This window comes from Canis lupus, chromosome 15 (assembly GCF_048164855.1).
Source record: "Canis lupus baileyi chromosome 15, mCanLup2.hap1, whole genome shotgun sequence".
NCBI lineage: Eukaryota > Metazoa > Chordata > Mammalia > Carnivora > Canidae > Canis > Canis lupus.
In genome coordinates, this window is record NC_132852.1 from 16,603,550 (window position 1) to 16,620,953 (window position 17,404).

The window sequence follows — 17,404 nt, forward strand, 5'->3', positions numbered from 1 at the left end:
AAAGAGAGAGAAGGAAACAAACCATAAGAGACTCTTAACTATAGAGAACAAACTGAGCATTGATGGAGGGAGGTGGGTAGGGATGAGCTAGATGGGTGATGGGTATTGAGGACACTTGTGTTGAGAACTGGAGCATTATATGCAAGCAATGAATCACCAAATTCAACTCCTGAAAACAATATTACGCTGTATGTTAACCAACTAGAATTTAAATACAATTTTGAAAAAAAATAAACAACCAAAATATATGGGCAGATAGGTATTCAATCTCAGCAAGAAAAAAATTAATTCAAATTGAAATAATAAATGTTTGGCTACTTATTGAACTGTAGCAAGCAAACAAACTAGAGGGTCCAGGGTGGGGAGGGAAACTTTCTTTTCCTATATATTTTCTGTTCTGCTAAAAAATTAATCAAAATTTTCAATAAAAGTAATTTTTAAATGATGAAATCTCTAAGAGAAAAAAGTATACTTTTGCCATGTAAGTACTTGTACTTCTGTAGTAATTTACTAATTTGGTCTTAATATTGAATTTGTGTTCTAGTTTAAAAAAAACTCAGGCTTTGATAGTAACAAAAATCAGAGTAATATACCAGGCGAAATAGGCATGTATAGTGTTACCTGTATAATGTCAGAAACACAATGTATTTCAAACACATGTAAATCGTCCATCAGATTTCCTTGCATAGAGTGTACTACAGTGTAAGGACCTCACTGAGAACCCTGCACAGCAGGGCTTGTTGGTTGTTAGTCTGAGGAGATGGAGCATGGCAGATGCTGGTGAGCTATCAACCTCTCACACTAAACTTATGTAATATTTTCTAGGAACAGAACTTTCATAGAGAGGTGAAGAAGTTAGGCTTCTCGTCATTGTTATAGAAAGAATAGAAGCAGGTTGTACTGAGAGAGAATCTTGGAGGCAGAGAAAAGAGATTACAGGGATTTAGAGAAATCACTGATGGTGGAATGCTTTTTGATGGTCACCGGTGGTGGCACTGTGTTTGGGGTCAAGGGCTTTTCAGTTGACTCCTGCCTGGATCATGTATAGAAGACATGGAGGTGATAGAATTTGGCATCCCAGAATCTCAAATTCTAATGCTTGTTTCATGGTTTACCAGCTGAGTAACCTTGGTAAGTGATATAAATATTCAGAATCTCAACTGTCTTCAATTTGCCTACCGCACTACCCACATTATAATAATCAAATATCAGTAGATCCTTAAAATCTTTTAGCACTAAACAAGTCTAAGATAATTTTATAGCAGAGCTCTTTACAAAATAAAAAAACTATATCTTTCCCTCATTTCTCAAGCTGTAGCTCTCTCATGCATTTCTTTTTTAATCTCACAGGAGTGTGATAATTCCTCTACAATATCTGTTTTGTAAGATACTTTGCTTAATATTGAGTATTATGGAAGCTATTAAAGTCCCCAGTCTGTAAGCATTTTATTACTGAGTTCCAGCTTAATTCTCAGGATCATCCCTGACTTTGATGGCAAAATATTTCATTCTACTTGGAATCCTCCATTGACTATGTTTGTTGGCATTCTTTTTCAGCCTTATGAATTTCAGTCACCTTTGAGAAAAAAAAAAAACACATCTTAAAATCAATGGTATAACATGCATGCAGTGCTGTTTAAAACTCTGACGTGATGAGGGGCACCTGGTGGCTCAGTAGGTTAAGTGTCAGACTCTTGATTTCAGCCCAGGTTATGATCTCTTCTCAAAGTCATCAGATCGAGCTCTGAGTTTGGCTCCATGCCTGTCATGGAGCCTGCTTAAGATTTTCTCTCTCCCTGACCCACTACGTGAGCACGCTCTCTCTAAAAAAAAATAAAGAACTCTGACTTGATGAAAAAGTGAAATAAAATAAAACAACATTCAAGAGGAATTATAGAAATATGTTCAGCATATTTTTCTCCTAAATACTTATAATTCTTTAAAAATAAATCTTATTTACGAATATGAATGAACCTGTAAAATAAAATGTCCTATTGTCTTTGCTATAGAAGTATTTTATGAAATTACAAGACAGATGTAATTTTACTTCTTAATGACTTTTTAAACAAATGACAGCAAAGGTAATCAAAAAATTTAAAGTACCTATTTGATGCCTATTGAGGAATTCGGAGAAGGTCAAGGGTACTTGTCCTAATTACAGAGATCAACAAAGATTTGATAGCCATAATAAACACCTTTTTGAATCAGCATTTTTGGCTAGCAAATAAAATAAACATTCCTTTAGCATGTATTTTTATCTTGAGGATATAAAGTATAGGACTGACTTATTATAAAAGAGTTTTTCACAACAGATATTTTTATTCAATCATTTACCCATCATTTACTTTTTCATCAAAGATTGAATACCTCCTTCCTGTTGGTACAAGAATTGGTGTGGAACTGTGGATTTCAAAGTATAAGAAGGGAAACTAGGGTGAAGAAACATCGAAGGAAGAGAATGACCCATCCTAGAGTATAATCCATTCCCCACTTTATACGATACACCCAGAGATACTCCCTACATACCCACAGATACCCTTTAAAATTTTCTCTTCCAAGTCTATAGAAGAGGATTCTTGTATTTTCTAGCTTCACTTTCAGTTTTCCATAAGTGATTACAGACTTTTCCTTAAATCGTTGCTTTTAGAAAGTAATTGAATAATAGAGTCACTTCTTATGCTGTGAATCAGCTAAGAAAATGGCAGTCTGCCTATTTAGCTAATTGAATTTGTGCCTTTTTAACAGACTTTCCTATAAAGTAAGGGAATCTCTCAAGCTTTGAAATATAAATGTTAACTGTCAGTTCCAGTTCTGAAAACAGGGATACAAAATACACTTTTGATAATTAACCAGTGGTATAAAAAGGCAGCCTCTTTCCTTCCTCAGCACTGTTTACAGTAGTTTAGTTCTTTTGAGTCTGTCACTGCTTTTGTCTGGACACTTCAAAGCCATATTCAGCTGCAGATCCCAAACACAATGCCACGAGCTGGTGTCTGCTTACTGGAGCTGAAACGCTTTGTTTCAGAACTGCCTTAACAGCTAACCTTATTGGTCTAGATTTACCACCTCGACCTACTTCATTCATTTATTTTCATGTAAACGGAGACGTCTGATTCACGGGAAAGGCATCCATTAGACCAGTGTTGAGATAAAATTAATTATTATTCTGATAAATCATTTCACTCATGTTAGCTCTGCTGGGCAATAAGCAGAGGAAATAAAATACTTATATCTCTTTATGTAATTTTAGGGAGCATAGAGGTTTCTGCTTTAAAACATATCTTAAGGTGCCACTTGAATCCCTGATAAAAATAAATCACCCCTCAACGAAGCTTCTGTAGTCTCTATCTCCTTCAGACACACTTAAATCACAGTTACTTGATGTTGATGCTTGGCCCCAAAGAAAGCAAAGGCAGATGGGGGAACAAAGACAGAAATGGAACTGAACGTATTTTATTCAAAGCATCTTCCTTATTTTTTCTGCTTTGGCTCACGGTAAGGGGGTACAGAGAAGTTTAAGAAAGGCAAAGTCGAGTATTGAGAACCAGGAGAAGAATAAGGAAAATTCAGTGGCATGTATACTCTGGAAGAAAGCTGGTGAAGACCAAAACCCAACAATAGTGTTATTGCAGATCAGCAGTACCTTATTACCCACCAGCATCCCTCTTATGACTTTCCCTAGATGAACTCCAGATTTGAAGATGTAAAATACCAAATGAATGGCATGTGTTAGATAAAAATCCCTCTCCTTCTTTTCCAAAATGATTTTTATTGAGATATAATCAACATACATTATGTTAGTTTCAGACATGCAACATAATGATTTGATATTTATACATATTGCAAAATGATGATCACCTTCAGACTATTAGCATCCATCACCAAACACAGTAACAACACTTGTTTTGTTTTGATGAGAATTTTTATGACTCTTTTTCTTATCTTTCATAGATCAAATACGAATATAATTTTAAAGTATAAATCAGCATGAGATAATTGGGGGTCACTTGGCTAGTTGATACATTTCCAGTCAAAAGCTTAAAGCTTTAAAATTTTGTATAAGCTTTTGCTACTTCATCACAGGAAAATGACCATATTCATTATATTTTTTAACATCTTGAACATTCATGTAGATCCCATTCTTAGTTTCTCAGATTGGAATTCCACAGTGAAAGTCAATTCCCGATAGACACAATGAAGCTATTAAGTTGAGAACTAAAGGCCAACAAAGGCACTGATATTAAGATTGTTGAAAGTAAAACATTAATTTGATGACAATTTATCTATTGTAACTCATCCTAATCTTTTAACCGTTCTTCTGATTATATGACCAAAACCAGTAAAATATAGAACTATTTCTTTTTTAGAACTATTTCTTAATTACTTACGAAGTTTTTGCAAAAGAAGAGAGAAAGAAATGATATTAGGGAGAGAGAGGATGAGTAAAAGAATAGATAAAACTGTTGTCCTCTGAATTGGTGGTTTTTAAACTTCACTGGATCCCTACAAATTCTTCTGGGGAACCAGACACCTGGAGAGGACAGAAGATGTGGACAGCGGGCCTTGACAAACTCAAGCTTTTTGCCAAACCATTCAATCAGATTTGCTATGGTTGTTCCTGTTTCATAAACTGGGGTTCCTGGTGTGATTTCATTTGAAGAAAGGAGTCCGCTGCTAAAAACAAGGTGGAAAACCACAACTCTAAAGTTATAGCAGCTTTGGCATCTAAGTGACAAAATACCTATTCTCCAAGAGTATCAATGTGACATCAAGCCTTATCTTTCCTTCCCTCTAAATATGCTCTGCTAGTTACTGCATTTATCTTTAAAATCAATTCATTTATACACTGAACCACTCCAAAAAATATTTTGAGGCAGCTGACTCATTTCTCCTTTGTGACCTCAGCTGATCTGAATTCACCTTCTCCACTAAATCATAGGCACAATAACAATAGATACCTTCTGTGCTGAATAGGACAATGGAATGCAACCTCTGGAAACCCAGTGAATAATTTCAGATTCATAAATCAGACTTGAGACTTAAAGGCTTAGACTTTAAATCATTGTACACAGTTTGACGGTATAACCTCATTTTTATTAAAAATATGTCAACATATGCACAGGAAATACCAGAAATAAAAAACTGCCTATGAACATTGGTTGTGTCTTGAGGATGGAATAATAAGACTTCTTGCCCTATTATTATTTTTTAATTTTATTTATTTATTTGACAGAGAGAGCACAAGCAGGGGGAGAGGCAGAGGGGGGAGGGAGAAGAAGGCACCGGAATGAGCAGAAAGGCCAACTTGGGGGTCAATTCCAAGACCTTGGAATCACAGCTTGAGTGGAAAGCAGACGCTTAACTAAGCCACCCAGGCGACCCAAGACTTCTACTTTTATACAGTGGTGTCTCTCTGAAGGAATTTGAGTATATTATTTTTTAAAACCTTAAGAGTTTCAATGACATTAGGTGGATATTCACATTAGGTGGACAGTGAGCAGTGAAAAGCTGCTTAAAGAGGATTTTTGTTTTCCTAACCTTTTGCATTTTCCAGGTCTATTTTTTTTTCCTTTTTATTCCCCATGCTGTACCTTTCATCCCCATGACTGATTCATTTCATAACTGGAAGCCTGTACCTCCCACTCCTCTTCACCCATTTTGCTCATCCTCTACCCTTCTCCCCTCCAGCAGCCACCAGTTTGTTCTCTGCATTTTGGGATCTATTTCTGCTTTTTGGGGTTTTTGTTTTGTTTTGTTTTTCAGATTCAATGCATAAATGAAATCATGTGGTATTTGTCTTTCTCTGACTTTTTTCACCTAGCATGATACTCTCTAGGTCCATCGATGTTGCAAATGCCAAGAATTCTTTTTCTATGGCTAAGTAATATTCCTTTGTATTATATACCACATCTTCTTTATCCATTCCGCTGTCAATGGACAGGGCTTGCTTCCATTTCTTGGCTATTGTAAATTATGCTGCACATATATTTTTGAATTAGAGTTTTCATTTTCTTTGGGTCAATATCCAGTAGTGGAATTACTGGATCAGATAGTATTTCTTTCTTTTTTTTTAAATTTCAGTAGAGTCAACTTATAGTGCTATATTAGTTTCAGTTGCAAAATATAATGATTCAACAATTCTATACAGTGCTCATCCTGGTAACTATACTCTTAATCTTCTTCCCCTTACCCACCTCCCCTCTGAAAACCATCAGTTTGTTGTCTATAGTTAAGTCTGTTTTGGGGGTTGTCTCGTTTTCCTTTACTCGTTTCTTAAATTCCACAGAGGAGTGAAATCATATGGCATTTGTTCTTCTCTGTATAACTTACTTCACTTAGTATTATACTTTCCTGATCCATCCATGTTATTGCAAATATTTCATTCCTTTTTACGGCTGAGTGATATTCCATTATATATCTCTATATTTCTATTATATGTACATAATTGTATAATAGATATGTGTCTTTTATATAGAGAGATAGAGATACTTGTATATATAAATATATATATCTTTTTGAATTAGGGTTTTCACATTCTTTGGGTAAATACCTGGTAGTGGAATCTGGAATTATTGGATCATATGGTAGCTCTATTTTTAATTTTTTAAGGAACATTCATACTGTTTTCCCTAGTGGCTGCACCAATTTACAATCCCACCAGCTGTGCACAAGGGTTTCTTTTTCTCTACACCCTCACAGACGCTTATTTTTTTTTTAAGATTTATTTATTTATTTATTCATGGGAGACACAGAGAGAGAGTGAATGAGAGGCAGAGACACAGGCAGAGGGAGAAGCAGGCTCCATGAAGGAGCCTGACGTGGGACTCGATCCGGGGTCTCCAGGATGATGCCCTGGCACTAAACTGCTGCGCTACCGAGGCTGCCCTGACGCTTGTTATTTCTTATGTTTGTGATAGTAGCCATTCTGACAGGTGTGAAGTGATATCTCATTGTGGTTTTGATTTGCATTTCCCTGGTGATTAGTGATATTGCACATCTTTTCATGTCTGTTGGCCATCTGTATGTCTCCTTTGGAAAAATGTCTATCCAGATCCTCTGCCCATTTTAATCAGATTATTTGGGGTTTTGGGGTTGAGTTTTTTTTTTTTTTAAGATTTTATTTATTTATTCATGATAGAGAGAGAGAGAGGCAGAGACACAGGCAGAGGGAGAAGCAGGCTCCATGCCAGCAGCCTGATGTGGGACTCGATCCTGAGATGCCAGGATCATGCCCTGGGCCAAAGGCAGGAGTTGAACCACTGAGCCACCCAGGGATCCCCTGGGGTTGAGTTTTTAAAGTTATTTACATATTTTAGGTATTAACCCCTTATCAGATGTATAATTAGCAAATATCTTCTTCCATTCAGTAGGTTGCCTTTTTGTTTTGATGGTTTCCTTTGCTGTGCTTTTTATTTTGATGCAGCCCCAATAGTTTATTTTTCTTTTGGTTACCATGCTTGAGGAGACAAACTAGGAAAATGTTGCTAAGGCCAATGTCAGATGTCTCTCTCTCTCTCTGTGTGTCTCATGAATAAATGAACAAAATCTTTAAAAAAAAAAAGCTCAGATCTCAAGTGTACAATATGACGAGTTTTGACAAATATATATAGCTATGTAAACAATCACCAAAATCAAGATATTGAACATTTCTATCACCCATAAAGCACTTTTATTCCTCTTTTCAGTAAACTCTCCTTACCCCAAGGCAGTAATTGTTCTGATTTATGTCACTAAGAATTAGTTTTACCAATTCTTAAACTCATACAGTTGGAATCATACAGCATATACTCTTGTGTCTGGTTTCTTTTATTCAACATGTTTTGGAGAGTCATCCATAATGTTGCATTTATCAGTAATTCATACCTTCTTTATTATTGAGTAGGATTCCATTGTAAGAAATATCAAAACTAATTATTATTTATTATGCCCTGTCGATGGGCATTTGTGTTGATTTCTGTTTATAAATAAAGCTGATGAGAACATTGTTGATTAAATTTTTCCATGACATCTTTCATTTCTCTTGGATAAATATCTAGAAGTGGAATTATTAGGTCAGAGGATGGGTATATATTAGAAATTAATTTAATTTAATTTATTTATTTTTAAATATTTTATTTATTTATTCATTAGAGACACAGAGAGAGAGGAAGAGACACAGGCAGAGGGAGAAGCAGGCTCGATCCAGGTACTCCAGGATTGTGCCCTGGGCAGAAGGCAGGTGATCAACTGCTGAGCCACCCAGGCATCCCAGAAATTAATTTTAAAATGCCAGTTTTCTATAAGTTTTCAAAATTGGTTGTACTATTTTATTTCTCATCAGTGATGCATGAATTTCACTGATCTGTATTCCACCATAAATTGTTTTTCAGTCTAATTAATTTACTTTTGGCCATTTAGCCAAGGTATATATAATTATTAGAGTTTTAATTTGTATTTTCCCAGTGACTAATGATGTTAAATTCCATTTCATGTGCTTATTGGCCAGTCATGTATCTTCTACTATGAAGAATGTTCAAGTCTTTTGATCGGTTTTTTAAAATTATGCTTTCTTTTATTATATAGTTGTAGGTATTTGAATATAAATCCCCTATCACGTTTATATCATGAAATTTTTTTCTCCCAGTATATACCTTGGATTTTTATTTTTTAACAATGTATTTTGATGACTGAAGTTTTACATTTTTATGAAACCCAATATAGAGTTTTTTCATCTTTTATAATTGGTAATTTTATGTGTCTATTACAAACATGAAATTTTCTTCTAGATGATTTATAGTTTTTGATTCATTTATAATCAGGAATATTATTAATTTCAACTTATTTTTTGTGAATACTGTGAAATAGTGGTTAATATTTTAGCCCATTTTTCCAGTTGTTCCAGCAACATTTATTCAAAAGACTTTCATATTCTTATTGAATTGCATTAGGGCTGATGTTAGAATTGACTGTAATCTGGATTCTTCTTTCTTGTCCTTAGAAGGTTTATTTATAGTTATGGTAAAACCATGCTGTCATAATATTTTAAAAAATAAAATACTGTTACTCCTTCAATGTTTTCTTTTTAAAAATTGCCTTGGCTATATCAAGTCCTTTAAATTTCTATAACAACTGTAGAATCGGTGTGTCAAATTTTAGAAAAATCTACTGGATTTTTTAAAAAGATTTTATTCATTTATTCATGAAAGACACAGAGAGAGGGGTAGAGAAACAGGCAGAGGGAGAAGCAGGTTCCATGCAGGGAGTCCAATGTGGGACTGGATCCCGGGATTCCAGGTTTAGGCAAGTGCTAAACCGCTGAACCACCCAGGGATCCCCTCTGCTGAGGTTTTTTTATTGTGATTTCTCTAAATCTGTAAAGTTGGGATAATGAATGTTTTAATAATATTGAGTCTTCCAAACCATAAACATAGGATATCTCTCTACTTAGAACTTCTTTGATTTCTCTCAGCAATATTTTGGTCTTTAGGGTACAGGTCTTGCACATCTTTCACTAAATTTATTCCCACATAACAGATGTTTTATAATTTTTCATAAATGGTATTGTATTTTCCAGTTGTTTATTGCTAGTGTATAGATTGACTTCCTTATACTCTGACCTTGCTTGTTCTTATTACTTGTTAGTGGTTTATGGAACTTCTTATTTCTAGTGGTTTATGGAAGCCCCTGGATTTTCTATGTATCCAATCATGGATAGTCTTCAAACAGTTTCATTCTTTTCTCTTATTTGTCAATCCTTATGCCTTTATTTCCTTCCTTCCTTAATTTTAAAAAATTCTTTTCTTTTTTTCCTGTTACACTGTTTAGGATCTTGCATTGCTGAGGTGTGAATTCCATTAATTCATTTCTAAGTATTAAATCAACTTTGCATTCCTGTCATAATGCTGTTTAGCGATAATGTAGTATCAGTTTTATATATTATTGAATTTCATTTTCTAACATATTATTGAAGATTTTTGCATCTATGCTCATGAGAAATAATGGTCTGTAATTTTTTTCTTGTAATGTCCTTCACATTTTGATGTCATTATCATGTTGGCTGACCTCATAAAACTATTTTGTGCATCCTCTTATTTCTAAAAGAATTTATTGAACTTTGATATTTTTCTTTCTTAAATGTTTGATGGAATTTACTAGTGAAACCATCTGGGCTTGAAATTTTCTTCTGATGATGTTTTTAATTTTTTTTTAGCAAATACAGGTATGTTCAAAGTTTCTAGTTTTGTTGTATCAATTTTTTAAAATTACATTTTAATTTTCATCTAATTGAATGTCTTGATACAAAGATGTTCTAATAGCTCTTGTTTTCATTTAATATCTGAAGAATTTATAGTGATATCTCTCCTTTCATTCCTTATATTGGCATCTCAATTAGTCTTGCTAAGGGTATATTCCTTCTATTAATCCTTTTAAATAACAAACGTTTGACTTCGTTAAGTTTCTCTTTTATTTTCTTATTTTATATAGCTGATTTCTGATTTTGTATGATAATATTTTATTCCCTTTCTTTTGCCTAATTTTCCTTCCTTATCTAGCTTGTGCTATTTTGGTAGTTTTGATTACTGATTGCCCTTCCTCAAATGTATGCTTTGAAACTATTTATCTCTCAGCACTGCATTAGCTGTATACCACAAATTTTGATACGCTGTATCTCATTATCATCAGTTCAAAATATTTTCTGATTTTTCTTGGCAGTTTTTTCTTTGGTCCATGGGTTAGTCAGGAGCATGCATTTTAATTTTCAAATATTTAAAGGTTTTTCTAACTATTATTTTACAGTGGATTTCAATTTAATTCTTATAAGGTCTAAAAGCATCTATATGATTTTAGTTTTTTTAAGGCTTAAGGAAAATTATTTTATGATCGCATAGTTCAATCTTGGTGAATGTTCCTCATGCATTTATTAATAATATGTATTTGTAGTTGAATGTGAAAGTCTATAAATATCAATTTGGTCAAGTGGTTAATAATAGAAATAGAACTGCTTAATCTGGGGGCACCAGGGTGGCTCAATCAGTTATACCTCTGACTCTTGATCTCAACTCAGGTCTTGATCTCAGGATCCTGGGTTCAGGCCCTGCATTAGGGGACCTTTAAAAAATGCTTGATTCACTTATATATTACTGATTTTTTTGGTCTACTTTTTCTACCAATTTTTGATCGATGGATATTAAAATTTCCCATATTTGATTTCTTTCTATCAATTTTTGCTTACTGTAATTTGAAGGTTTACTCTTAGTTGCAAATATATCTAGAATTTTTATGTGATGAATTGACTGTTTCATAATTATGAAATGTCCTTCTGTATCTTCTTTAATATCCCCATCATGAAGTCTCCTTTTCTGATAATGTAGTCACACTAGGCTTCTTGTGATTAGTGTTTGCAGGATGTTTTTAACCACTTTTTAAAATTCTCAAGCTATCTGTCTCTTTATAGCTAAAATATCTTCCATTCAATTGGGTTTTGCTCTTTTAGCTGATGTCTCCAACATTATTAGAGTGTTCAGTATTTTTTATTTAATGTAATTATTGATATGGTGAGATTTCATCTCCATTTTAACATTTGTTTTCTACTTCTCCCCTCTTCTTTGTTCCTTTGTGCCATATTTTTTGCCTTCTTTTGGATTAATCGAATAATTGTTAGTATAACATGTTATTGCCTCAACTGGCTTTTGAACTATTTTTGTTTTCTTTTTCTTGTTTGTGCTCTAGGGATTGCAATATGCATCCCAACTTTATTACAGTCTACATAAAATTAATATTGTGCTATTTCATGTGCAATACAAGAACCTTATAACAGTATGATTCCATTTACCATCTATAGCCCTTTCTGGTTGTTTTATCACACATTTAACTTCTGATAATAAATTCTGTGGCACATTATTATTCTTTTGCTTTAAGCAGTCACTTGACTTTTAGAAATTAAGAAACAGTATTTTCCATTTGCCCACATATTTACCATTTCTGGTTTCTTCATCTTTTTGCAGGTTCAAGTTTTCACCAAAACCATTTCCTTCAGCCTGAAATGCATCCCTTAGTATGTTTTATGGTGCAAAACTGCTGATAATGAGTTCTGTTGTGGTCTTTTTTTCTGAAAATATCTTTTCTTTCACATTCATTTTTGAAGGAAAATTCACTGGACATAGAATTCTAGGTTGACACATTTTCTTTTGATACTTCAAAGATGTTATTTCATTGTTTTCTGGCTTCCATTTCTTTACTGAGGAGAATTCAGCCACAATTCTTATTATTGTTTCTCTGATTATACTATGCCTCTGATTATACTATCTGGCTACTTTTAAGATTTCTCTCTTTGTCTTTGAATTTAACTATCTAACTTTGATGTGCCTGGGTGAGATCTTCATTTTTATCCTGCATGAGATTTACTGAGCTTCTTTAATATTGGGTTTGTGTATTTGAAAAGTGTCTCTTATGTGAGACTGTTTTGTCACTAGATTTCTGGGAACTCTGTTCTCCTTTTTTCCCCCTCTCTATACTTCCTTGATTTTCAGTGAGTTCTATTGAACTATCTTCAGGTTCACTGACCCTTTCATCTGTGTGTCCATTCTGCTCTTGAGCCCTTCTAATAAATTTTCTCATTTCAAATATTTTTAATACAAGAGTTTTTATTTGGTTCTATTTTAGAATTTCAGTTTTCTGCTAAAATTCCTCATTAGTTCATCTATTTTGTCCATATTTCCCCAAAAATCTTTAACATAATTCTAATAGCTGTTTTAAAGTCCTTGCTTGTTAATTCCAACATTGGGTAATTGAGACCTTATTTATATTGCCTACTTTTTCTTTTCATTATGAATCAATTTTCCTATATTTATGCAAACTTCATAAGTTTATGTTGGATTTTAAACATCATGAATAATATAGTATAGACACTTGAAAATTTATTTTTTTCCCATAAAAAGTATTCAGTTTCACTCTGGCAGACAGTTAAAACCCAGTGGATATCCTTGACAGATTGAGACTTGATTTTAGGTTTTATTAAGATAGGTCTGTTTCATATTTGTCCTTAAATTTAGGGCATAGTCTGTAGTCTGAGACATAATGATTCTTCCTTCTAAAGCAAGACTCTTTTGGGGTTTCACTGGTAAGTCTGAGACGTTTACAAATTTCCTTTTGTCTTGGCTGGACTTGAACCATGAACTTTGCCTTACCAGAAGTGGGAAGGTTTGAAAATCTCTGATTGACTCCTGTGTTTCATAGGAACCAGGAACCTGGGAACTACATTTCCCAGAATCATGTCAGTAATGTTCTGGCTTAGATTTGGAAAGGCAATAAGGGAGCAGAAGGCATTTGTTTTTCCCCGGCTGCAGAGATAATTGAGGTTTGGTGGTAGCCTTAGGTCACCCCTTTATGAAGGCAGTATGACTAGTGGTGCTGGATTCCTGTCATTCCTGACCAGGCTGGCAGGAGCAACTTCCTAAGTCTCTGAATAACAGTAAACCTGAGAGTTAGCAAGAGCCTTCTTGGACTTGTACTTACAATGGCTTTGACAATGCCAAATGCACATTAAGTTATTTTCCATTTGAAAGAGCTAGAGTGTTTTCTGTTTTCTTGAACAAACTGACCAATGCAGGTGCTATTGGTATTCTTTGTTTGCAGGAACATCCTGTGCTTTGCACCACACTTACCATTCCTAAACACTTGGCAGTTAATATCAGTAGAAACTCCCAGTCATTCTGATAAACAAAGGAAGTCTACATTTTTAGAAACCTCCTGGAGAAGTAGAACTGTTTCTAATTGGGACCCTCTGTAGGGTCCTCTAGTATTCTCAGTTCCCAAATTAGTGCCTTACTCTTATTAAGTGCTTAATATTCATTCAGTAAAATAATAAATAACAATGCAATAAAAGTTACTTTTGAAAAGTATATCAATAGTTGAAGCTTGTCCAAGTCACATCTCACGTTTGGAAAGCCCAGCCTGGTTATCTATATTTTGTTCCACCTTGGAAGACAATCTCTTCCCTTTTAGCCTTCTAAAGATTCTGCTAGGGTTATAACTTTCTGAGCCATGAGTAAAAGGCTTGTGAACTCTCTATTCTCTCACAGATGACCTGGGAACTGCCTGGAACAATTACCTGGCCTAAGGATACACAGCTTACTTTTACCAGTGTCCCAAGTTCTTTCTTGGGACTCAATAATTGACAGGGTCAAGTGATGTTGTGAGGAGCAGGGACCCCTGATGTTGACCCAGCCATAAAACAGTTTTGCATAAGTATGCTTTGCTGTGCTATGATTTGTACCTTGTCTATAAATGTGTCACCTTGTCTATTATGGGACAGCAAAACATGTTTCTCAGCTAACAAGCATTTATTTATTTCCTTTATATAAAGTTAATCCTGGTTTTCAGCTCCCATTCCATTGTGTTGGTGAGGAATGGGAGTTTCAATCCTACTGGCAATCCTTTGCAGAATTGCTTCTGATTCTAGGATATTTTCATGATTTTAAGGAAATAGAGATCAAGGTTACCGTGATCACCACTGACCTCTCTGAGTCCCTTGGATTTCTGTTTCCAAATCTTCAATAGGACAGGTGATCTTTGCTGAAGCTGGGGATCCTTAAACCTAGAGTCTTGTCTTTCAAAAGCATCATCTTTTTAGAGGTCTGGTCTCTGCCTTCCTGTGGGACGCTCTCATCGAGTAGTCTTCAAGTTTCCCACTTACGGGATGCACCATTTCTATCTCCTTGTTAAGTCCAGGAAAAGAGCTCCTTCCCAATGACAGTTATTTGTTTATTTGGTTGTTTTTTTTAACAGATAAAAAAACATTCATTGCAAAACAATGAACAAAAAATACAGAACTCTATAAATTTAAAATAGGGTTTACAAACTCAAAAGCTTTGGCAGAGCCATATGGGTCTTATAAGTTAGAAAAATAGTGGAAATGTAGTGAGTGGAGTAATAATGGAGTTGTTTATATGAATAATTCTAAATATAGCTAAAATATTAATTTAAATGAGCAGAAATGAAGTTAGACACCAAAAAGACACCCAGAGCTCAAAGCAGAAATTCATGGCTGTGATGCTAACTATTGAACACCTACAAATTCCATGATCTATATCATTAAAAGCAGTGAATCTTTCAAGAAGTTTTCATTTTAGCAGTCTTTTAACTTTTCTGTATGAATCTATGTCCATAAATAGGCTTTGAGAAAAGTAATATACTAATTATACTTTTTGCTTATAACAACTATTTATTGTTCTAATATACAGTTTTATTTTAAAGCCCTATAAGGTAAGAAACCAGGATTGTGTTATTCATCATTTTATCCCCAATTACTAATACATTGTTTGGCACCTGGTAGGAACTCAGTAAACAATTATGGAATAAATACACTAAAGAGTTGTTTCTCTAAATTTAGGCCATTACAACATTCTTCCCTTATTCCCTGCCCCTCCCTTCTAATCAATATTCTTGAAGTTTAGATAAAATAATCTATGATTCTTAATCTTCCACTTTTTTTGTAGATAATATAGAATTTGTTTAGTCTTAAAGGACTGGAAAATGAAACATTTTTTTTCTCTAGGAAGAAGGAAAATAAATTAAGAAACTGGAAAGAGTTGGAATTAAGAACTCCAGAATATATTTCAATAAGATATATTACATTACTCACACTCCCAATAAACACAGAGGTCTCAAAGTCAGGTTCCTTACAGGGCTAGGCAGGTGATGTGTGCAAAAGTTTGAAAAGGGCAGATAGTTGACAATAGAGGGTACTTTGGTCTATGATAAATACAAGAATAATATATTGAAATCAACTTCCCAAAGTATTATGGATTAGATATTCTGGAAAATAGCTCTAAGAAACAGAAAATACCAGAAAAAATATAATAAATATTTACACAATTAGTTGAACATTTAACTGAAGGATTTGCCTCTACTTCTAAGTGGTTCAACACAGGCTAATGCAGTAAAGCCCTGGAATTATTTGCTGACACTAGGAAATTAGTGTTTTGAGTTTAATACAGGAGGGATAAGAGGCAAGGCTGTAGGTCATGGTAGGGCATTGGAACTGAAATTTTTTTCACAAATCTAAGGTCTTTAAGATATTAGGTTTTTCTTTATAAAAAAGTGGATTGGAAGAAAAATCTACTTGTCAAAGGAAAGACATTTCTGTTTAAAAGCTTCAGAGCTCAGTGGGAAGCAACAAGTAAACACATAAACAAAACTAATGTTATTTTAGGCATGCCTTCATAAGAATTTTTGGTTCCCCATGATCCTTGAAACCCTAAGATGAAACAATTAAGAATAATGGCTCAGGATTGATAACCTCCTGAGGCACATATCAGAAGCAAGTTCTTTCTGGCATAACAGCCCTCAACAAAGGCCTCCTAAAGATCTCTAGGTTTAGGTTAGTCAATTAGGTTGGAAATGGCCCTCTTTCTCTTAAAGTTTCTTCAAGATCCCTAGTCTATCGAATGAAATCCCTGGGCTAAAATAATATCTTTTAGGTCACTTCCAATTAGGGCCCTCTCTCTGTTCCAAGTGGCTTGTGCCACAGATCTAAGATCATTACAGATAATAACACAGTAATCTCAAGTCATTGGAAAACACTAAGTGAATTTTCCTATGTCCCTTGGGGTTTTTATATGTTAATAGAATAGAAATAGGAAATAAAAAATTCAGTGATTTCCAAACTGAATCATCAGCCCTATCCATATTATTGGACATCATCCTATTAAGAAGATGAGCAAAAGCAAAACCAAAGAATTAGCAATCAAATCATTATTACATTTTGCTTGAACCATTTTCTATCAGTAGTCTGTTTCTCAACCCTACAGAAAATGGAAACAAACACGTTTTGTTTTGAATTGAGCAGAATGGAGCTCACACACAACCCTTGCCAAGCTGTTGCCATTCTTGTTAAAGCAATGGAAATCCTCAGTGGTAGAGTTTCTTTTGCTTCAGTTTTATAAGAGTTTTACAGGCAGACAATATTTTCAAATGGATAGAAATTTAGTTAGCAAAGACTACTTTGAGTCCTATGTAGTGTGAAAATCCATATCTAATTGTCTGCAGCATTTCTGGCACTGTTACTAGGCAAACTGTGAGTGAGTCATTAAAGCCCCAAAATGACTTAAATTAAAAGGTGAAGCTAGGCTGAAAATAAATGAAAGGAACCATAGACATTTTTTTAAGTGAAAAACACACGAGATTCAAATCATTTTTAGAAATTCAAATTTAAAGGGGACGAATCTATACAGAGATAGCAATTGTTGCCACCTATACTAGAAAACACTTGAGCATAATTCTTCACTAATTGCTTTCAACTGGACAGGTCAATCACTCCCTTGATTCATTTAAAAAAATGCCACAAACTTTACAAATCATTCCTGTGGGTACGCTAAGGCATGTTGCTTTGCCACTTACGTCATTCTCTGAGTTCTCATTAGGT